The sequence below is a fragment of the Arvicola amphibius genome, chromosome X (assembly GCF_903992535.2).
Source record: "Arvicola amphibius chromosome X, mArvAmp1.2, whole genome shotgun sequence".
Lineage (NCBI taxonomy): Eukaryota > Metazoa > Chordata > Mammalia > Rodentia > Cricetidae > Arvicola > Arvicola amphibius.
This window is the reverse complement of record NC_052065.1, coordinates 50,963,109-50,988,108: the sequence shown is the minus strand read 5'-3', so window position 1 is coordinate 50,988,108 and position 25,000 is coordinate 50,963,109. Positions and strand designations below refer to the sequence as shown.

Genomic DNA, 25,000 nt, shown 5'->3' with positions numbered 1-25,000 from the left:
GATGTCACTCCCAAACAAAGACAGGTGCTAAGCTGCGGGAGATGAGAGAAGGGGTGAAAACAGTATCCAGCTTTAATAGCAAAAGCAAATGCTAGCTAATGGCCCGTTCTCGGGAACTCGTTAAGTCATCTCTAAGCAACCACAGGATAATACACTCGTTATTTCTGCTGGTATGTTTCCTAAAAGTGAGGTGTATTGCTTTGAGCTTAGAATGTTAGTAGATAGTCCACCTCACCTTTGTATTAACCTGTTGTGACAAGACCCCTTCTACCACCTTAGGCCTTCTTAAGCCTTCTTGATGGGATTACTATTATTAATTTGGATATTCATATTTACTTTGTTTTTGATTTTTAGCTTTTTAACTTGTTTTTAATTTTTCTAATGCTAATGTCTTACAAGAGATTCTTCCTCCTCTTAGTTCATCTACTTATATGTATATGATAGATTATTTGGAGATTATACAAAGTAATTTTCTTTCCAAGTTAATATTTTAGTGGAAAATAGCCATTCATCTTTACATAGGAATATTTGGGCTGTTGAGACTTAAGGCAAGAAATGTTTTTGGCTCAAAATTTTATATTGGTTAGTTACCCTTAGTATTTGAAGTATTCATTGCTGACCAGTAAGCTGTAGTAATGTCTGTGCACTGACTTAAAGGGGATCTAAAATTCCATGGTAATTAAAAATAGCAAAACCACATGCTGAAATTAGAATTTATATTTAGAGCATATATTGTTTGTCACTCACCCTGTAAAATTTTTTTAAGGCTGTACATTGTATAGTTCTCATTTTAGAAGCACAAGCAACTCACTGGAAAGTCAGACCTGATTAAATGCAAACACAATTTGAATTAACATACTGGAGTTGCTATGCAGAATAGGTACAGGACATTCCTTACCAGCAACACATTGCTTTATTTTAATCACAAACACTGAATTTATTTTGTGGGAGGGACTTTGTAAAATTTTGAGAGGAATTTTGGGATATGTAGTTTAACATCCAATAGGAAGACCACCTGAAAATCTATGCTGTGCTGGCTACTGTTTCAAGGAAGGCTGCCTAGTGAGTACCAATCCTTTATACTGTTCGTTGTCCCCCTCCCCCCCATTTATTGTCACACTTTAATGTAGTATAGCGCAAAGTGTGTTTGTTGATAATATTGAAGACTTTGTAGATAAATGATGGAAAGTAAGATTTTTCTTTTTTTTTTTTTTTTTTTTTTGGTTTTTCGAGACAGGGTTTCTCTGCAGCTTTTTTAGAGCCTGTCCTGGAACTAGCTCTTGTAGACCAGGCTGGCCTCGAACTCACAGAGATCCGCCTGCCTCTGCCTCCCGAGTGCTGGGATTAAAGGCGTGCGCCACCACCGCCCGGCAAAAGTAAGATTTTTCAAAACCTCCTCTAGATTTTAAGGTCATGTTGTTGAACTGTAGGATAGGATTTCTGAGCCTAACATGGATCTCGTATCCTGGGTAATTTTTGTCTACTTTATTTCTATAGACATTAACCTTGATGATAACCTTTATATAGATATGTCTCCCATTGGATGCCAAGCAGAGATCATTTTGTGCTTTGTAGTCATAGTTATAAATAATTGTTATTTTGTACTACAAAGTCATTCATCAAAAGTTGAGTGAATACCTTCTCTGAGAGAGTATTTGATGTAGGCATCAGGGGTACAGCAAAGAACTACAGTAAGGCACTGTCCTCATGGAACATACACTCCCAGTGTAAGGAGACTAATGATAAGTAAATAATTAAATGGCATGGCAAGTGGTCACAAAAAACAGTGGAGAAGAATGCTGCTGTGTGAGGAGGAAAAGGGACTGATAGTTTATGTAAAGGGGTTAAGGACGTTCTTGGAACAGTAATATTGAGAAGAGACCAGAATGTGAGACAGTAACCGTAGTAGATATATGGGGGAAGAGACCAATGTAAGGGCCTCAGAACACAGGAAGTAAGGGCCAAAGATGCAGGGTGTTTGGTCCATTTAAGAAATAACAAAGAGGGCTGGAGAGATGTCTCAGAGGTTAAGAGCATTGCCTGCTCTTCCAAAGGTCCTGAGTTCAATTCCCAGCAACCACATCGTGGCTCACAACCATCTGTAACGAGGTCTGGTGCCCTCTTCTGGCCTGTGGTCATACACACAGACAGAATAATGTATACCAAATAAATAAATAAATAAATAAATAAATAAATAAATAAATAAATAAATTTTTTGAGAAAAGAAATAACAAAGAGGCCATGTGACACAGATGAGTGAATAATGGGGAAAGTATTGAATATAGTGAGAGAAAAGGTGCAGGGTGCTGAGACAGACACTAAGGGCAATATGATCCAGGTTAAGGACTTTGACTTATAATTCTAGGAGAGATGAGGAAAGTAGTTTCTGCTTGACCGAAGGGATAGGGATAGCAGGGATGTTTATGGTAACTTGGCAGGTCCCAGATGCATTTTGAAGTTAAAGCTGGTAGGATTAACTGTTTGACTAATTTTGCTCTTGTATTAATTATGTAGAGGTATAGAAAGAGCAGCGGGGCTGTGTCCTGCCACCCGCACCTGAAATAATTACATGGAAACTGTATTCTTTTAAACACTGCCTGGCCCATTAGTTTCAGCCTCTTATTGGTTAATTCTCACATCTTCCTTTAACCCATATTTAGTAATCTGTGTAGGACCACGAGGTGGTCGCTTACCAGGAGAGATCTTAACCTGCATCTGTCTTGAAGAGGAGAAGCATGGCGACTGCCTAGGGCGACTGCCTGAAGAGTCTGCCTTTTCTCTCCCAGAATTCTGTTCTGTCTACTCTGCCTACCTAATTTTCTGTCCTATTAAAGGGTCAAGGCAGTTTTCTTTATTAACCAAGGAAAGTAACACATAGACAGATGACTGTCCTCCATCATAGAAGAGTTTGGAGGAGATACTCCTTGCAGTCTAATGATTTTGAATTTAGGACTTCGGCTATATAGCAAAAATAAGATTCTTCCTGACTGTCATACATGAATAGTAGTATGGTATTTTTTTAACAGACTTTTGGAGGACTGTGAGTTATGCTTTACTTTCAGGTCATAGTTGAGTTAACAAGGAAACTTTTCTGGACCAAAGATAACTCCCATAAACAAATACACACCCACCTACCTACATGTACATGGGCAGATCCTGAAATGAGCTTTTTCTTGGATGTGTATATTTTATCTATCTGCAGGTGTATGTTGAAGGTATGCTAGAAAGTAATTAACAACAGTTATGCTCATTTTTAGTAAATCCTGCATGTAAGTATTTGCAATACAAGTTAGACTGGTTTAAACTGTAAGATATAAATGCTTTATGAGTTGGAGGTATATATCTTCTGTATGCTTCTATACAGAAGCTACAGGATCTGGTCCCTATTACTTCCCTGTGCAATCTTTTTGGCAGGTACTCTTAGTGTTAGGGAGACCAGCCTTTGAGGGAAGGTGGGTGGTATTCCTTCTTACTTTGAAAGAGTAAGTTAAAATTGACTATTTAGAACAAACTATTTGTGGTTTGATTAGGTATCAGACTGTATTGAGTGGTCCCAAGCAATGCTCTTCTTTTAGGTTAGTCATAGGTTAAAAATTAAAAAAAAATGTCTTTGAAGGCACAGTTTGAAATTAAGAAAGTGTTGGGAGCTGAACATGTCAGCGCATGCCTGTAATTCCTGGCACTTGGAGAGTAAAGGCAAGAGGATTGGGAGTTCAAGGCTTTCCATGTCAATATGGAGAATTGGAGTCTACTTTGAGACCCTGTCTTAAAAGACACCCTACCTCCTGCTGAGATTTAGAAAGGCTACTGGACTTGTCTTAGACCATTCAGCTAGCTGGTAAGTGGCATGCAGGTTTTCAGTATTTAAGCCCCTTGATCTTCTAATACTAATTTTCATTCATGTGCCATCAAGTATTAATTGTTAGTGGGGTTAGAATCCTGGATTCTGCCTTGCTATAGATGACTTTGTAGAACTAAGCATAGATATTTCAAGTAAGACAATGGTGCTTTAAAAGTAATTGATTACAGAATTAGTACTAATGAGACATGATGAAATAGAATTAATGTGGTATGACTTCCTAGAAAGTAAGAATGTTGATCCAGATCTTTAAAATTGTGAATGTTGATTGGAGAGCATAACAACTCTGATAATCAGGTTTTACCATCATTTCAGTTCACTGTAAAAGAATGATAATGTTCCTTCTAGGTTCTTCAGTTGAAAGCAACTATTGAGACCTTTTAAGAATATATGAAACAGTAACATGAAGACCCTGAAAAATAAATAGCAAGATCAGAGATGAAGACCAGGCTTCAAGTACTAGCAAATGAGAAGTGTGTTTATCATTTTCTGGCTGATTGAGGCATAGCCCAAAACCAGATTTGAGCACAAGGTTACAGAGAGGAGTCCAGAAGCCAAGAGCAATCCTGTCATGCAGAGACCATCAGTTTTATTCTTCATTCTGTGATGCCTCAGTCCCTAAGTGATCTTGTAGTGACAAACAGAAGCTGGGAAGTGTGTTAGAGCTGGAACTCTGAGAGCTTGTGTTCCTCTCCCAATCCACTGGTTCTGATTATAGCACACTTACAGAAGTACATGACAGACTTGAGTAATTACAAACACATCTTTCTGGTGGGGGACTGAATTAAAAGGTATCCAGGAGCTGAATATGGCACATACCTGTCATCCTAACACTCAAGAGTCTTATGGCAGGAAGATTACAAGTTTTTCTTAGATTTACTTCTTTCTATGAATATGAGTGTTTTGCCTTTGGTATATATGTACACCACATGCATGCTTGGTATCTGTATAGATGAGATTAGGGAATTGGATCCCCTGGAACTGAAGAAGGTTGTAAGCTACCATGTGGGTGCTAAGAACTGAACCCAGGCCTTCTGCAAGAAAAATAAGTGTTCTTAACCACTGAGCCATATCTCTTGCATGGAAAATTACAAGTTTAATGTTAGACTAGACTATATAGTCATATACTGTCAGAAACAAGTAACAACAACAAAAAAGTTAAGTATAAATGAAGAGGAGAGGTTATAGTAGCGGTAATAAGGTGAATCACAGAAAATACTTCTAGGAAAAATGGACTCATAGAATTGCTTATAAACAAACTCCTGAGAAAAAATAATGCAGTTCTAATCAGCATACCAAAGACTTGAGAACTTAAATAAAAGGTCACCACTCAGAACTCCAGTAAACTACTAAGAGAGTGCATACATGCACATGGAACATCCAAAAACAGTATAAAAGTTCCTTTTTTGAGGTTATATTTTCTGGTGCTGGAAACTGAATCTAGGGACTTGTTTATGCTCAGCATGTAATCTATCTACCACAGAGCTACATCCCCAGTATTGCTCCAAAAGATTTAACAACTGAACTAGCACCGATACCACAAAAATGTAGAGCTCACAGACCAATGCTAATAAAGTTGGTCTCCTACTAAAATTTATAATACCGGCCTGTGGGTGTAGCTTAGTGGTTTAGTATGTGTTTAGCTTGTGTGAAAGAGAAAAAGGGAGATGTCATTATTTTTTCCTGCTGTGTAGTACTCCATTGTGTAAGTGTTCCACATTTTCCTTATCCATTCTTTGGTCAAGGGGCATTTAGGTTGTTTCCAGGTTCTGGCTATGACAAACAAAGCTGCTATGATCATAGTTGAGCACATGTCCTTGTGGTACAAGTGAGCATCCTTTGGATGTATACCCAAAAGTGGTATTGCTGGGTCTTGAGGAAGGTTGTTTCATAATTTTCTGAGAAATCTCCACACTGACATCCAAAGGGGCTGTACCAGTTTGCACTCCCACCAGCAATGTAGGAGTGTTCCTTTACCCCACAACCTCTCCAGCATAAGTTGTCATCAGAGTTTTTGATCTTGGCCATTCTTACAGGTATAAGATAGAATCTCAGAGTTGTTTTGATTTGCATTTCTCTAATGGCTAAGGATGTTGAGCATTTCCTTAAGTGTCTTTCAGCCATTTCAGATTCCTCTGTTGAGAGTTCTCTGTTTAGGTCTGTACTCCATTTTTTATTGGATTATTTTTTCTTTTGATGACCAATTTTCTGAGTTCTTTGTATATTTTGGAGATCAGTCTTCTCTCTGATGTGGGGTTGGTGAAGATCTTTTCCCATTCTGTAGGCTGCTATTTTGTCTTGTTGACCATGTCCTTTGCTTTACAGAAGCTTTTCAGTTTTAGGAGGTTCCTTTTATTAATTGTTTCTCTCAGTGTCTGTGCTACTGGGGTTATATTTAGGAAGTGGTCTCCTGTGCCAATGCATTCAAGTATACTTCCCATTTTCTCTTCTATAAGGTTCAGTGTGGCTGGCTTTATGTTGAGGTCTTTGATACATTTGGACTTAAGTTTTGTATGTGGTGATAGATATGGATCTATTTTCATTCTTCTATCTTGAAATTTGCAGGCAAATGGATGGAGCTAGAAAACATCATATTGAGTGAGGGAACCCAGACCCAGAAAGACATATCATATGTACTCACTTTTAAGTAGTTTTTAGACATAAAGCAAAGAAAATCAGCCTACAAATCACAATCCCAGAGAACCTAGACAACAATGAGGACCCTAAGACTTGAGACATACATGGATCTAATCTACATGGGAAGTAGAAAACGACCAAGATCTCCTGAGTAAATTGGGAACATGGGGACCATGGGAGAGGATTGAAGGGGAGGGTAAAGGAAGAAAGGGGAACAGAGAAACATGTATAGCTCAACAAAATCAATTTTTAAAAAGAGGGAGATAAAGTAACAGGAAGGAAGGAAAATTGGTAAAGAATTACCAGAAATTTCCATAAGACAGACTCCAACTATTGCACACATGTTTGAACAAGTAATGATGAACACCTTTGAAATAAATGGAAAATAGAAAGTCTCAGCATAGTAGATGATATAAAAATTTCAAATAAATGTATTAGAGTACAAAGACTCTGCAGATTACTTCAGTAGCAGAATGGAACTGGAAGGAGAATGTCTGTCAACTGGGAGATAGATAACTAAAAATTATCCAATATGGAGGAGAGGGGCAGGAGATTTAATTGAGACCAGGGAGGGAAAAAAAATAGCAGAAGCTCAGAGACCTTTGAAATGGTAACAAAAGAGTGTCTGAAAATTTCTCTAAGACATGAACTAAACAATTTGAGAAGTTCAATGAGAATTAGATCTATAGTTTAGTAGTAAAGTACTTACCTAGGAAGTGCAAGGCTCTGGATTTAAACCCAAAGAAAGTTGCTCTCAGATATATCATAATCAGTTGTTAAAAATCAAGACCAAACTGTCTTAAGAGCAGCCAGAGAAAAACAACTTACATAGAGAATTAGTTAAATGATATATTTCTCAGCAGAAGTCACAGAGGGCAGAAGGTTTGGGGCAATGTTTTTGAAATGCTAAAAGAATTGCCAACTCATATTTCTATATCCAAAAAATTATATAGAAATATTTCTGTATTATCTAAATATTTTTAGGTGAAAGAAATTCTCACATGAGTAAGAGTTGACTACCATAAAGTCTGCTTATGGACAAAAAGGATCTTCTCTGGGAACTGCTAAAGAAAGATTCAGAGTGACAAGTACTAAGTGAAGGAAACTTGGAATGTGAAGAATGAAAGAACAGCAGCAGAAGTGTTAGGTGTACTAAAGTCTCGAATTCAGTGAACTAGATCTTAGAGATGAAAACACAAGCTGTAGGACTAATAAGGTTTTCATTGACAAGTACAACACAACGGGGGCAGAAAAGAGCTGTTTCTTTACTAAGTATATACATCGAAATTCTTAAACTGCAAATATCAGTTATAATGTATCAAGCTAAAAGTGATCTTAAACCACTATAGAAACAGGAAATGGGGGAAAAAAGGAGCAGAAAGAAAGCTCAATCAAATGATAGAGCCAATCCACATATATTTTGATGGCCTCTTTAGATGTAGATTTAGATCTAAATGTGTATAGACTAGTGAAATTTTTCAGAATATATTTAAAAAGTGATACAACTATTAGCTGTTTTCAAAAACCCAGTTAAAATATGATACATGCAGTTTAATAGTAGAAAATGACAGCCGGACATGGTATCTTACTTCTGTAATGCCAGCTCTTAGGAGGCAGAGACAAGTGGGATCATGAGTTCTAAACTAGCCAAGAAGAAAAGAGGTAAAAATAAAATGCCAAAGCTACACTATATAAACATTAATGAAATAGCATATATATTAATAGCATAAAAATTAGACTTCAGGACAAAGAAAATTACTATGGATAAAGCAGAATATTACATAATGATAGAAGATCTCATAATTTAAATGTGTTGTTAGGCAACACAGCTTCAAAATCCCTTAAATTAAAACTGGCAGAACTGAAAGGAGAGATAGATAATCCACAATTATACTTGGCAACTGTAACATTCCTTTTATAATGACAAATATTGGGCATAAAATCAGCAAAGATATAAAGGAAGTGACAACCATCTGGGACTAGTTGATATTTATAGAGTGTCCAGCAATGGTACTAGCCTGGTTCTTTTCAAATACACATGGAACGTGGAACATTCGACAGATTATATTTTGAATCATAAAACAAACTAATAAGCTTAAAGAATTGAAGTTACAAATTACATTCTGAAAAATACATTTATGGGTCAGGAGAAATGGCTCAGTAATTAAGAGAACCTAGGTTTGATTACTAGTACCCACATAGCAGCTCATCCTTGTCTGTAACTCCAAGATCTGACACTCTCACGCAGACAACTATGCAGCCAAAACACCCATGCACATAAAGTAAAAATAAATAAATTACTAAAAATAAATTTATGTAGCTATAGTGAAAAAGAACAAATCAATAAAGTAAAGATAATGAAGCATGACTTATAGAAGGTCTTATTTACCATGGACATACAAAATCAACAAAATAGTAAAATAGTAAGCTTGTATAGGTATTACAATGATTAGAGAACAATTGATATTATTAAATATTTTTATTAGAAAAATTAGAAAAATCAATAACCTGAGTGTCTATCTTGAAAATAGAAAAAGAAAAGCAAAATAAAGCCAAAGCAAGCAAAAGAAAATTGGTAGAATCAGAAAGGCTAAATCAGTGGAATTGAAAATGGCATAGAGGGGCTAAAGAGATGGCTCAGTGGTTGAGAGTACTGGTTGTTCTTCCAGAAGACCCAGGTTAAATTTCCAGCATCCGTATGGCAGCTCACAATTGTCTGTCACTTCACTACCTAGGGATCCAATACCCTCACACAGACATGTATGTGAGAAAACACCAATGCACATAAAATAAAAATAAAAGTTAAAATGCAGAACATTAGTGAAAGTGAAATTTTGAGTATTTTAAAGGCAACAATATTCATAGTAAAGCAAGCATAAAAAAGATAATACAAAGGATCAATATCAGCAGCATTAAACGCCCATGAACTTTAAGAGAATGTCACATATTTGAAGACTTAGGAATAATGAAACAGTTCCTCAAAAAAAAAAAAAAACATACTTAGCCAGGCCTGTGATGTATGCCTTTAATCCCAGCACTCGGGAGGCAGAGGCTCACGGATCTCTGGGATTTTTGAGACTAGCGTGGTCTACAGAACAAGTTCCAGGATAGCCAGAACTACACCGAAATGCTGTCTTGGGAAAACAAAACAACAGCAACAAAAAGCACATACTTTTGAAACTGTATAATCTGTTATCACATCTATTTAATGACTTGAAAGAACAAAGCAGAAAGGAAGAAGCATCAATGCACAACTTGAATAGTTAAAATAAAGCTGCCATAATCAAGTAAGGGTAAAATTGGCAAATTGACAAACACCAAGACCAAGGAAGAAAATATGGAGCAAACTCACCCTATCCGGGCACAGTATTTCATCCTTATAGTCCTAATCCTCAGGAGAATGAAACTGGAGGATGGCTGTGAGCTTGGCTACCCTCTAACTATGAGGCCCACTTTATCTATATGAGACCCTTTCTCAAACAAACAAAAAAGACTCACAAAGAAAAGCTAGGCATGGTGTTCTGTACACCTTTAATTCCAGTAATTACGATGCAGAGGCTGGCAGATCCCTGTGAGCTCGAGGGCAGCTTGGTCTTCATAGTGGATGCTGGGACAGTCAGTGCTGCATAGAGAGACCCCATCTCAAAAAGAAAAAAGCCTCTTTTGCCTCTGTTAAAAGGAGCTTTTAATCAAACTTGTTCCCTGGCACTTTCCATGGGAAAGGCCATATTTAGCTTTAGGGCCAAGAACCTGCAGATAAACTCAGACTTCAGTTTACAGTTGGTAGGATCTCCCTGTCAACAACCTTCATGAAAACTGAAGTTGGTTGTGGTCAGAAAGTTGCCATAATATTTTTGTTCCAGTTTCTAACACAATTTTTTTTAGAAAATCCATGTCTAGCTATTATGTCAATTGACAATAAAGTTCAGTAGGAAACATTTAGTCTTTATTGCCTAGAGGAGAATTCTTCCTAAACTAATTTATAAAAGCCTTACAAGAAATAAACAGAAGCATCCAGTAGCCATATCTTGACTGGTATGCATGATACAATTTTTGAGGTCTTGGTCTTTCTGGATGAAAATGTAGACAAGAATAACCACATGAATCTCAATGGCAGTGGTGCTCATAGATTCACTGAGACAAAGTCCAGAAGAACAAAAGCACAACATACACTTGAAACATTTCCTGATGTCTCTTAAGGAGCTCACTGGCAGGGATGTACATTTTGCAATTCTAGAGTTTCAGAAAAACTTACCTATGTATAGTCTTATTTTTCTTTTCAGTAGACTTTGTTGTATCTTTTTACATGAAACCTCTGTGTCAGCAGGGGAGATAACCCAGTCTTTGCAGTACTTGCTTTGACAGCATAAGCACGCCAGGTGAGTTCCAAGGAACTCCATTTCAAAAGCTAGGTATGTGACAGACATTTGTAATCCCTGTGCTAGGGAGATAGAGATATGTGGATCCTTGAGACTCACTGGCCAGCCTTATCTGTGTGCTGAACTCCAGGTTCATTGAGGAACCTTGTCTCAAAAAGAAAAAAAGGCTGCATGGCAGCTAATGAACTATACCAGAGGTTGTCCTGATTTTACAAGGTTGATCTGTGAGTTCCTGTCATAGAGGCTTGGTGAACATGTTCTCTTTTCAAAGTTTGGAGATGCCTATGGGTCTTTGAGATGGCATCAGAGATCACCTTTTTAAAATTAATTTATTTATTTATTAAAAATTTCTGCCTCCCATCCGCCTGTTTCCCTCCCACTTCCCCCACTCTCCTCTTCCCCTCCCTTTCCAGTTCTAAGAGAAGTCAGGGTGCCCTGCCCTGTGGGAAGTCCAAGCCCCCTACCTCCATCTAGGTCTAGGAAGGTGTGTATCCAAACAGACTAGGGTCCCAAAAAGCCAGTACATGCAGTAGAATCAAAACCCGGTGTCATTATCATTGGCTTCTCACTCAGCCCTCATTGTCAGCCACATTCAGAGTCCGGTTTGATCACATGCTCGTTCATTCCCAGTCCAGCTGGCCTTGGTGAGCTCCCATTAGATCAGTCACACTGTCTCCGACGGTGGATGCACCCCTTGCGGTCCTGACTTCCTTGCTCATGTTCTCCCTCCTTCTGCTCTTTATCTGGGCCTCGGGAACTTGGTCCAGTGCTCCAATATGGGTCTCTGTCTCTCAAGTCCAAATGGATTAAAGACCTCAGTATAAATCTGACCACACTGAACCTGATAGGAGAGAAAGTGGGAAGTAGACTGCAACACATGGGCACAGGAGACCACTTCCTATGTATAATCCCAGTAGCACAGACATTAAGGGCAACAATTAATAAATGAGACCTCCTGAAACTGAGAAGCTTCTGTAAAGCAAAGGACACTGTCATTAAGACAAAAAGGCAACCTACTGAATGGGAAAAGATCTTCACCAACCCCGCATCAGACAAAGGTCTGATCTCCAAAATATATAAAGAACTCAAGAAACTAGACATTAAAACTCTAATTAACCCAATTAAATATGGGGTACTGAACTGAACAGAGAATTCTCAACAAAAGTCCAAATGGCCAAAAGACACTTAAGGTCATGCTCAGCCTCCTTAGCGATCAGGGAAATGCAAATCAAAACAACGTTGAGATACCATCTTACACCTGTCAGAATGGCTAAAATCAAAAACACCAATGATAGCCTATGCTGGAGAGGATGTGGAGTAAGGGGAACACTCATCCATTGTTGGTGGGAATGCAAACTTGTGCAACCACTTTGGAAATCAGTGTGGCGGTTTCTCAGGAAACTGGGAGTCAACGTACCCCAGGACCCAGCAATTCCACTCTTGGAAATATACCCAAGAGATGCCCAGTCATACTGCAAAAGCATTTGTTCAACTATGTTTGTAGCAGCACTATTTGTAATAGCCAGAACCTGGAAACAACCTAGGTGCCCCTTAATAGAAGAATGGATAAAGAAGGTGTGGCACATATACACGTTAGAGTTCTACTCAGTGGTTAAAAAAAAAAACAATGACATCTTGAATTTTGCATGCAAATGGATAGAAATAGAAAACACTTTACTGAGCTAACCCAGGCCCAAAAAGAGGAATATGGAATGTGCACACTCATAAGTGGATTCTAGCCATAAACAAAGGACATTGAGCCTATAGTTCGTGATCCTAGAGAAGCTAAATATGAAGGTGAACCCAAAGAAAAACATATATTTATCCTCCTGGATATTGGAAGTAGACAAGATCGCTGGCCAAAAGTTGGGAGCACAGGGGTTGGGGGGGGGATCGGGGGAAGGAGAGATGGGGAGAGAGAAGGGAGAAGGGGAGGATTGGGGAGAGCTTGGGGGAATGGGATGGTTGAGATGGAGGAAGGGTCGATATGGGAGCAGGAAAGAAGATATCTTAACTAAGGGAGCCATTTTAGGGTTGACAAGAGACTTGGCTTTAGAGGGGTTCCCAGGTGTTCAAGGGGGATTTCCCCAGCTAGAAGAGAGGGTACCTGAACTGGCCTTCTCCCATAGCCACACTGATGAATATCTTGCATATCACCATAGAACCTTCATCTGGCGATGGATGGAGATAGAGACAGAGATCACTTTTATGAAGTTACCAAAAGTGGCAGTGCAGCCCCTTGATGAAGTATAGCAGTTAATCAATACTGGACACTATTAGCAGCTTCTTGAGCACAGAAACAGATATGGTGCTAAGGCTCTGGTTGCAGGGATAAGGCTTAACAGCATAGAGGTAGAAGCCTACTTCTCTATATAAGGCAATGAAGAGCTTGACAAGATGATGCCCCTCCCTAGGTGACAGTGGATACTTCTATGGTAACAAAGACTTTGAACCTAGACCACTGGCTTAATGTTTCTACTGTTTGTACAGTGAATTGCCTTTCAAAACATCATCCTTAAGAGACACCCTAGGGAAAATTCATTTACAGAGCCAATGAAATAGTTTAACAGTAAAGGTGCTTGCTGCCTAGCCTAAAGATATGAGCTTGGTCACCAGGATCCATATTGTTGAAGGAGAAACAACTCCTCCAAGTTGTCCTCGGATCTACATAAAGACTCTTTTTGGGCAGGGAGAACATATCTCTTCCAAGAATCTTCATTTGCTTAATCAAGCCTTACTTGATAGAAGAGATCTTCTTGTCTTTGCTTCCATGAACCCCATGATTGCTCCCTAGCCCCTACCATGGTTACAACTTTAGCTATAGAAGCTGCTATGGCCTCCCAAACTTGAACTCCTGGGTCTTCCAAACTAATATACCAGCGTCATCTGACATTTGGCATTTTTCTAGGGAAGAAGTAGGATCTTTGATTTTTTTCTTTTTTTTTCCTCATTTTTTTATTAAAGATTTCCATCTCCTTCCCTTCTCCTCCCCCTTCCCTCCCCTCCCTTCCACCCATACCCCCACTCCACCCCTCTCCAAGACAAAGAGCCATCAGGGTTCCCTTCACTATGTTAAGTCCAAGGTCCTCCCAGCTCCCCCTAAGTCCAGGAAGGTGAGCAACCAAACTGACAAGGCTCACAGTGAGCCCGTCCATGCTGTAGAGTTCATGTTCATTGCTGTTGTCCTTGGTTTCTCAGTCCTCCTCCACCGTCAGCCACATTGAGAGAGTCCGGTTTGGTCCCCTGTTCCATCAGTCCCATTCCAACTGGACTTGGTGGTCTCCCGTTAGATCTGTCCCACCGTCTCAATGGGTAAACACACTCCTCACGGTCCTGACTTCCTTGCTCATGATCTCCCTCCTTTTGCTCCTCATCGGGACCTTGGGAGCTCAGTCCGGTGCTCCTATGTGGGGCTCTGTCATTTTCTCCATCCAATGCTAGGTGAAGGTTCTATGGTGATATGCAAGATATTCATGAGTATGACAATAGGATCTGTACATTTCTGGCACCCTCTCCTCAGCTGCCCAAGGACCTAGCTGGGGGCGTCTTCCTGGACACCTGGGAGACCCTGGAAACAGCCTAGATGCCCTTCAGTGGAAGAATGGATGAAGAAAGTGTGGAATATATACATATTAGAGTACTACTCGGCAGTAAAAAACAATGACATCTTGAAATTTGCATGCAAATGGAGGGAAATAGAAAACACCATCCTGAGTGAGGTAACCCAGGCCCAAAAAGATGAACATGGGATGTACTCACTCATAATTGGGTTCTAGCCATAAATAAAGGACATCGAGCCTATAATTCGTAAAAAAGTCCTAGAGAAGCTATATAAGAAGGTGAACCCAAAGAAAAACATATAGTTATCCTCCTGGATACTGGAAGTAGACAAGATTGCCGGACAAAAAATGGGAACATGGGGGTGGGGTGGGATGGGGGGAGGGGGGATGGGGAGAGAAAAGTGTGAAGTGGAGGATGGGAAGAGCTTGGGGGAATAGGATGGTTGGGATACAGGAAGGGTGGATATGGGAACAAGGAATTATATATCTTACTTAAGGGAGCTATTCTAGGGTTGGCAGAGACTTGACTCTAGAGGGATCTTTGATTTTTTATAAAGATGCAATGAACAATTTCATGCAGGTAGGTTAGTTCTTTTAATAAGTAATGTCGGAAAAATTGATGTTCTTATACAGAAAAAAAAAGAAAGCTTTTTTTGAAGACAGAGTTTCATGCTGTAACCTTTGCTGGCTGCCCTCAATGTTGTCTTAGACATGAAACTAAAATCAAGGTCCAATAAAGAAAAGTAACTTAACACCTATACTCAAAATTAGAAATCTTGCTTGGCAATGGTGATGCATGCCTTTAATGCCAGCACTTTGGAGGCAGAGGCAGATGTATCTCTGAGTTCAAGGACAGCCAGGGCTACACAGAGAAACCTTGTCTCAAAAAACAAAAACAAAACAATGCAAAATTGAAAACCTTGGTCTGCAAAAACTCTGAAGAGGAAAAAATGAGCCATTCAACTCTATTTGTATAACAACCTTGTGGTGGTTTGAATAGGAATGGCCCCCATAGTCTTACGTGTTTGAATGCTTGGCCTGTAAGGAGGTGTGGTCTTGTTAAAGAAGTGTGTCACTGTGGAGGTGAGCTTTGAGATCCCGTATGCTAATGTTATGCCCAGTGTAAGACACAGTGTTGCTTCTGGTGTCTACAGAGCAATTTTCAGCTCTTCTCCATCACCATGTTTGACTGCTTATCGCAATGCAAATAATGGGCTAAGCCTCAGAAACCATAAGCCAGCCCCAATTAAATGCTTTCTTTTATAAGAGTTAAGAGTTGCTGTGGTCATGGTGTCCCTTCTCAACAATAGAAACAATAACTAAGAGAAACCTCTTCATGGCTGTTTATAACACATGAATTAAAAATGGGAAACAAACATCCTTCTGAAATGGCTTAATGAGTAACCTAGTACTTCCATACCATAAAACATGACTTAGCAGTATAAAAGAACTAACCCACTGATATACTCAACAAATTGCATGAATCGCAGAGCCATGTCTCTGAGTTAAAGAAGCCAGAATCAACCTAAAACTGTATGGTGTGTGATTCTTGTTATATGTAGTCTTTTTGTGTGTTTTACTTGACTTATTTGTTTGTGTGTGCACACAGCAGTGCATGTATGATGAGTGAGAGCACAGTTTGTGGGAGTCGATTCTATTTTTCCTCTGTGTGGGATCTGGTGATCCAACTAAGGTTGTCTGTCTTGGTGACCGGTGCCTTTATCTGCTGAGCCATCATGGTTCACTATGTGGTCTTGAAAATATAAAAGATAATATTGGTGACCAGAGCAGTGGTTGCCACAAAATAGAGAATGGTATAGAAATAGCAAGTTGGGGTTTTGGGAGATAGTGGAACTGTTTTCTAGGGTTTTTTTTGTCTGTGTGGTGATCATTGAGTATTAACAATTATTGAACTGTACCCCCTCTAGTTAGTTCTACAGTGCAATGATTTAAGATTAAAGAAAAATGAGCTTCCTTATGATAAGAAGATGAAATTGAACTTTAAGAATGACTCTTTCTAATAGGAGTTTATATATGGAGGCATGGAACAAAAGGTGCTCCTTTTAAGATTTCAACTCAGTATGTTGCACAGTAATGTCTGGATTTTTGGATGAGTGTGGGTTTTGTCAGGAAGCTCTGCATTCTTGTATGCAGTCTTAGCACCTGTTTTTCTTTTTTTTATTATTATTTTATTATTATTATCACTACCTTATTTATTAAGATAGGGCATGACTAATATTATAGTTAACAAGGGAGTTTATATCCTAATTTGTTTATATCAGAGTAGCCAGCATTCTGAAACCCCTTTCAAACGTCCCTTCTCGTTGGTTAAGGGTGATCATTTAAAAACAAACAGACCTCATAAAAAGATCAGAGTTTCTAAATTTTTGTAATAATAATTGAAAATGTAAATTAGTTTCAATCAAGTTGCTTTTGTTCTCATGGTTGAAAATTACTGGTTGAGGTTATTTTACATTCACAAATGTTAAACAGTGTATCTGAGCAAGGTGAAATAGATTACAGTGGAGTCATATTGGTGGGTGGGACCTCCTACGGCCTTGCAGATGACTGAAGGTTCAAACTGCCGCCAACAGCTTCTGCTGAAGGCCCTGCCCACCTATGCTAGCTCTAAAGAACAGTATTGTTATGAAGATGTTTTCTCTTTATTTTATTTCATAATAATTGTGATCGTACAGTATTTCATATCGGGCTTAGCAAATTTGTATCCTAATCATCAGCGATGATGTAGCAATTTACTCTTTCCATATAGTAACAAAATTAACAGCCAGGTTTTATACATTCTTTATACACTGTGTTGAATTTATTTATTCATTTTTAGGGTTTTTTTACATTTTGGGTTTTGGTGACAAGGTATCATTTTTGACTTGCTGTTATAATAACTGATGACATTTAACTCCTGGTCCTCTTGTTCTGCCTTAAAGTGTTGGGATTATAGAAGTAGTTACTACATCTGATTCTATTCCAAAGTATTTATACTAACATTAAAAGTGAATGACTAAGAAGGGTGGTGGTGGCACACACCTTTGAGGCTAGCCTGGTCTACAGAGTGATTTCTAGTACAGCCAGGGCTATACAGAGAAACTCTGTCTTGAAAAAACCTGAGTGACTGGACACTTGTAATTTTATAATTTAGGGTGTTAAAGCAAGTGGTTCGTGAGTTTGAGGCTAGCCTGGTCTGTAAATCAAGAGCCTGTCTTATAACACAAAACAAGAGCGGGGGTGGGGGGTATTGAAGCAGCTTTCTCTAGATGAGACTCATCTCTGGAGTATTTTCTACTTTTATCTTTTACTTATGATGCTGCTCAATAAAGTTCATCTGCAAAAATGGAGAGAGATACTTTTAAAGATAGTTTAGCAGTCCCTTATTTGAACAAATGACATTCACAAGAAAATCCAGTTTTTCACCAGGTATTTGGACCTCTTGTCCAGCTAAACTTTTACTTTTCTTTTCCTTTGATTTTTTGAGACAGATTTTCTCTGTGTAACTTTGGAGCCTGTCCTGGAACTAGCTCTTGTAGACCAGGCCAGCCTCGAACTCACAGAGATCCTCCTGCCTCTGCCTCCCAAGTGCTGGGATTAAAGGCTGTTTGGCCTTTTTTCCAGCTAAACTTCTTAATGCTGGGAATTGAACACAGACTCTTTGGCACATTAAGCACCTGCTTTATTTACTACTGTGTTTCACTTGTAGCCTCTTTAAAACTTTTTTTCTCTTTAGCACTTTATTAGACTTGCTAACAACAATATTTTTCCCACTTTTTTCATTATCATGTTAGCAGTTACTGAATGGTTACTATATGCCAGTGCTATAATATTTTGAGGAAACAAGAACTATTGCTTTTTCTTGCTTATCTGGAAGAAAATGTGCAAAACAGTGAAGTGTCCTAAGGCAGAAAGAGGAAAACAAGGATATGAAGTATGTCTTGGAACAATTGAATGCCACAGTTTATATATCCAAGAGGGTTGTAATGACTACTATGCAAGACCTTCAAGTTGGTAAGTGAATGGGAAAATGTTTTGAGAGAAACTGCTCTTCTAGGGCTCAAATCAAAACTTTTCTGTGTACTTATCAAGAACTAAGGAACAATTTCAAATAAGGAAAATGTAGAAGAGACAGGACACTATGTCTTTTTTAAAATAGATTCTTTTCTTATTAATGCATCAAGACCACAGTTATCCTCCCTCCCCACTTTCCAGCTCCCCCCAACTCTCCTCTTTCCTAGGTACACTTCCCTACTGTTTCTCTTCAGAAAAAAGCAGGCCTCCAAGAAATAACAACCAGACATGATAAAAACAAGCTACAATCTGACAAGGCCAAAGCTTTCATATTGAGACTGAACAAGCAACCCCATAGGAGGAAAAGGGTCCCAAGAGCAGGCAAGAGAGTTGTAGTGTAGCCTACCAAGACATTAAGTAAGTGACAGTATAACATAGGTTTAGGAAGTATGAAGGAGTAGTTAGTCCTTGAAGTTTCTAAATAAACCCCAGGTAGTATATTAAAATATCACATGTAAAGCAGAAAAAAATAACAGTGGGCTGAGAAATAAGTCTATTGAAGCTAGAATTAGGAACTTGAGTGTTGTATATTGGAGAGAGAGCATCGCTTGGATACCTTATCAAAAGATTTCATTTCATATATAGTATCCCAAGGGAGGAGATGTAGAGCCTGGGCAGAATTTTTGTTTTTACTTTCTGATTTTTTCTAATGAAATTTCTTCTGTCTTGATGGCTTTATAAACACAATTAGAGGAAATGAATGCTTTTCTTCCTCTTTAGATGAAAGAGAGAAAAAACACATTCATGGCTATTCATTTTACTTCAAAGAAAGTCTGTTAGCCATTTTGATTATTTTGTAACTGTTCTCTCTTTGGTGGCTTGGTTTCCTGTTAAATGTAGAAGATAGCCTAGGTGAGCTTTCAGAAAGAAATCCTAGGTATTGTGTGCACACGGACCTAGTTTGTAATTAAAGAAGTGCGTAATATTGTAATTTCTACTATAATCTAAAAATGGCAAAGAACAACCAATCCAGTTTGCTTTGGCTTGGTTTTTGTCAAAATCCTATCATTCTGGCAAGATAGAAGAATTAACACAATTAGTTAATGTTGGTGCCCTTCTTTTGGTATTTTAGTTATTTTGGAATACTTTGATATTTGAAAAATAGAACCTTTTGTGAATTGTTACTGAAGAGATTTTTGCACAAAACATGATGTAGGAAAAGCATGAGACATCTTCCATGATTCTGTTACTAAATTGTTAAAAAAAATAACTGCCTGAGACCCAATTATTTGAGTCCACTAACTGATCTCTTAGTATGAGAATTACTTCTTATCTAGTGCTATGAGTAGCCAGTTAGGATAGTAAGTTTGTGGCCAAACAGCCCGAGTCATGTTTAGGGATCAACTGTTTATTTCATCGACTGATCTGTGCAGAAAAGGATAATAAGCATAGCCTGACTGAGAGAACTGAATATTAACAAGAACTAAGTTTTACTATTGAATTAGGAGAACACAGAAGGCAGAAATAATAGCTTGGTTTATGTATACTGCTTTTCTCTATTTTATCATGCCAATTGTAAAATATACTGCTGATTTAGTAAAAGTATTTAAGAGAGAAAGGAATGGTTAGTTAGACCAGCAGCTATAAAACTTACCTTTGTTCTCGAGCCATTAAAATGTGATGATGATGTCTTAGCATTAGAGCAAAAGGATTGCAAATTGAGTGCCCACCATTTATGTATTTGACAGTAGACTTGTTCCAAACATTTTATGTAAACCTGTGATGTGTCCTCACAACAGTGGGTGTTTTACAGATATATAAGCTAAAGTTTACAAGATTTATGACTGATAGACCTAACGGTTCGAAACATGTCTCCAAAATCTACCTCTTTACTTTCTGTTAAGATCTTACTGGCTATCTCACCTAAAATTGAACTGCTATTTTTTAAACATTCCTCCAGTATCAGTTTTGAAGTTTATTAATATGTTGTACAGTGCAGGGACATTCACCACAAACTATATTCATAGCTATAATTTCTGTATCAAAGAGCTTATAAACTATATAACTTTATGGAACAGTGGCATAGAAAGAGCCCAGAACAAAATAAACACTGTTGAGATGAATTCAGAGTATGTTGTGGCCAAATTTAAACACCTCTAAAAATAAAAGAAATTTAGACCACTTACTGTGTTTTATATACTGTTCTAAGTATTTTCCACTTACACTCTTATAATGTATATACTAATCCTATTAGCTACTCCTGTTATCCCTGTTTTACAGGTGGGGAAATAGATGCATATGTTTATTTTGAGTAGTGTAGAACGCTTTGGTTTAGCTTGACCTTTAACTTTTTTCTTAAACATTTCATGCCACTGGCATTTTCATTCTCTCTGTGCCAGAGTCTTGAGAACCCTGCGTTTGTGTTTGCAGAATCCCTGTCCTTAAATATTCTGTAGTATAGTTAACAGAACTGACACAAACTCTGAAGAAACTAAGAACAAAGAAGTATTATAAGTATTTTGTTATTACCGTCATGCACCACTGTATGCACCTTCAGAGGCAGAATTTTTAGAAGCACTTTTGAGAATCAATGTAAGCAGAACTTACAAGGTTAAACTGGCAGAATTGGAGGTTGAGTCCTCAGTGTGCAGTGGTGCACATTGTAAAGCTTTTCTGTTTGGCTTAGTCAGTTTCTCATTGGTGTCTCTGCCTCTAGCCCCAAGCCAGTGTCCTCCAGTGTAGTCTAATAATTCAACTTCACTGACCTTTGCTAGGCTGTGCTCTGAATATGACATCATGATATCTTTACTGCTTGAAGGAAGGTACCTGGTGCATATGAATAGATGACCTCTGGCAACAAAGCAAGCATTTCAGATAGAAAACTGGCCACAAAAAAGCCAGTAAATTGGGAGAATGAATAGTATTTGGAAATGGGGCTCAGACACTGAAAACCTGTGTCAGAATTTGAGTGTGCCACTTACCAGCTAGCTGAATGGCTCAAGACAAGTTCAGTAACCTCTCTGAGTCTCAGCTTTCTTCCTATAAAATAAAGATAACCAGAATAGCTCTTTTACATGTTTAAGACTAAATATAATAACGGAGACTGATCTGGAAACTTTTTTGTCACCCTAACCTTCTTAAGTCCTTTTGCATAGTATGACTTAACACAGATAAAACATTTGGAAAATCTGATTTTAAATTATAAGTATATATGGACTTTATTTCATTGAAACTAGACCCATATCTTATGCCATGATATGAAATGTTATTTGGCCATAAAATGCTGTGGCCTTCTTGAGTATAGCTATGAATAGTCATTCTCATTTTGAGTCTGCCAATTTTTATGAAAGATTTTCAAAACTGACTAGAAGTACACTGTTCTTGGGCAGATCTGGGAGCATGAATATATGATTTCACATTGATGAGCTCTGTAAAACAAGGAAAATAATCCCAGGTACTTTTGTTCTCTCCTAGTTATTATGAGGATTGAATGCATTGTAAAGCATTACATGCTAAAGTTAAGGGAACATGAAGTTTTGATTTAATATTACTAATTTTCAGAGTCATTTATTTAGTTATTGAATGGCCATGTTGATGAAATATAATCAGGAATTTAAAATGAATATGGCTGTCAGGGACTTCTCAGTGTAGTATCATAACCGAATCATACCTAATTCAGTTAGAAGATAAAAGGGTGATGCATGCTATTCAAATGTTATAAAAGCTGGGCATAGTTATGCATATGTGTAATCCCTGCACTTCAAGAGGCTGATGTAGAAGGATTGCAAGCCTGAGCTACCTGTAGCATATTACAAACCTGTCTGGTCTACAAAGCAAGACCACGTCTCAGAGTAACAACAAAATATAATAGAAAACCAGTGAGAGCAAGTAAAAGGTGAATGAATGGAGATACATTTAACTCTGATTGCAGAAGTTGTACATGTGGATCAGTATAAAATACTTGCCATCCAGTTTTATGAACCCAGGCTCCTGCCTATCTGTCTTCTGATTTTTGTGCAGGTAGTGTGGCACATGGATGCATACATATACACCAAAAAATAATGTGATAAAACAATAAAGAAAATGCATTCACATTGGACTCTGACTTATAATATCTTTTTTTTTTTTTTTTAAAAAAAAGCAAGGTCTCTCTTTATGTATGTAGCCCTGGCTGTCCTGGAACTCACTATGTAGACCAGGATGGCCTTGTTCTCACAGAGATCCTTCACCTGCCTTGCTCCCTGGGTACTGGGATTAATGGTGTGCATCACAATGCCCCCAGCTCAGTTTATATGATCTTAAACTGTTGCCGACTTGTTCTCTGATGGGCCCCTAGCATCTGTAACAGTGCTTGGAGTGTTCTCAGTCAGTTGAATGAGCAGTTGGATGATGCTAGCCTAATTGATTAGCATCCCAGATCTTGGATCAACCATGACTTCCTTTTCCCATTGCACCATCTGAAACAAACTTGTTCTAAGATGTTTCCTAACCCAGAATTCACCTTAACTTGTATAGGTAGGTCTAAGCAATTGTTTATATTTTCACCCTAATTCTTATTCTTATTTTATTTTAGTAACTGTTGTTATTCACCACAAGATATTATAAAACTTAGCAAACATTCTAGATGTTAATTTCTCAAACTTTTTGTGGATGGAAGTTTTTTATGCTAATGAAAAGCAGTCAGTTGTGCCAAGAAAGGACTAGAAACTCTTTGCAAATAAGAAAATGGTCAAGTAGTAATTTTCTGTCTAGCTTATAGCTGATGAGACATTCTAAAAACCATTTAACCAATGGGATTTTTTAATATATATATTTTTATTAAAAATTTTCACCTCTTCTCACTTCCCTTCCCTCCCCTCACTCCCCCTCCCCCCCCTCTCCAGGCCAAAGAGTAGTCAGGGTTCCCTACCCTATGGGAAGTCCAAGGTCCTCCCCGCTCCCCCCAGGTCCACGGTGGTGAGCATCCAAGCAGACTAGGCTCCCACAAAGCCCATCCATGCAGTAGGATCAAAGCCCAGCGCCATTGTCCTTGCCTTCTCAGTCAGCCTCCACCGTCAGCCACATTCAGAGAGTCCAGTTTGATCACATACTCCATCAGTCCCATTCCAACTGGCCTTGGTGATCTCCCATTAGATCAGCCCCACCGTCTCAGTGGGTGGATGCACACCTTGCGGTCCTGACTTCTTTGCTCATGTTCTCCCTCCTTCTGCTTCTCCCAATGGGATGTTTTTCCAAATAAGATTTCATATAGAACACTCATATGTAAAACAGATAAGAAATACTCTTAATAATATAGATGTCTGTATTAACTTTATAGCATTTATTTTTCACAATTCCATCAGTGAGCACACTAGTTAATATGTTGGAATTAGATGTCTTAAATGTTGCTATATAAGATGTGAACATACCATTAAAATTTTTAATGAATATGTATTTTAATAAAATTAATAGCCAAACATTTGGACAAGCCCCTGTAGTACACAAATGTAATCTAGTTCAACAGTGCTATAGAGAGTGAGACAAAGGCTCTGTCTGAAGAATCTCGTTCCAGTTTACTTCTTAATATTGTATTGATAAATCTGATCTCAGCTAATGACCTCAGTAGTTCTAACTTAAGCACAAATAAACATTTCTCTACCGTCTTAAGTTTGTATAGGAATCTAAGGTGATGACTTTCAAATCTTAATTTCTGTCTTTTGTTTCTTCCAACTTGACGTTTGTATTTAAACTTTCCTTGCGTTAACTGGCATGTCTTCATATGTAAGAGAGGACAGATTTTTTGGGGGGAGGGGTTTCGAGATAGAGTTTTTCAGCATAGTCCTGGCTGTCTTGGAATTCACTCTTTAGACCAGACTGACCTCAAACTCAGAGAGATTCACTTGCCTCTCCTTCCTGAGTGCTGTAATTAAAGGAGTGTGCCACCACTGCCTGGCTTCAAATATTTTTTAATATATGGAGTTAACCTAGAAACCAAGCATTGTAAAAGAAAACCCTTTGAATAGAAGATTGTAAATTCAAGGTAAAGTTCTAAAGTTGTTCTATATCCCACTAAAGACAACATGGCCAATATTTGGTTATTTTGGCATCTGCAATATTGAAGCCAGCCCTGTCTCTTCAGATGGAAATTGCCATGGGCAGGATGACTTGATAGAAAATGGTGTACATTCTATATAATCTTCTAACAGCAGAATGCGACCAGTGGCACTTCCCCTAAAAAAAATAAATTACCCGAAATTTGCAGCACATTCATATTCAATTTCATCACAGCAGATGCTCATTAGTATGTTGTTATTAATTGGTATTCACTTTAGGTTTTGTTTAAAATGAAGATAATAATTAGGTTTTAATTACTGCATCATTCATGGGGGGTTGACTGTGGGGAGAGGGAAAGAAATGCCTCTTAAAGCACTGAAATATTTCCTCATGCTTATTCAGCAATGTGTACTGCCAAAGACTTTGGAAAAAATCATCTTTACAAGAAATAGGATTCTGAAATGAAGAAATTACTGCATTTTTAAAGCCCATCGTTATCAAGAACTTGCCATAAATTG

The 25,000-nt window shown here is 38.2% G+C and overlaps 1 protein-coding gene across 3 annotated transcripts in view; it reads left to right on the top strand.

Annotated features, from left to right (window-relative positions):
• Positions 1 to 25,000, top strand: part of Pola1 (DNA polymerase alpha 1, catalytic subunit) — a 323,376-nt gene that overhangs the window by 221,866 nt on the left and 76,510 nt on the right. The window contains exon 36 of one of the 3 annotated variants that reach the window (XR_005283881.1): positions 18,230 to 18,449. The exons of the other annotated variants lie outside the window; for them this stretch is intronic. The gene's annotated coding sequence lies outside the window, so the exon portion shown is untranslated. The remainder of the gene's footprint in view (positions 1 to 18,229; positions 18,450 to 25,000) is intronic. 3 annotated transcript variants of the gene reach the window in all.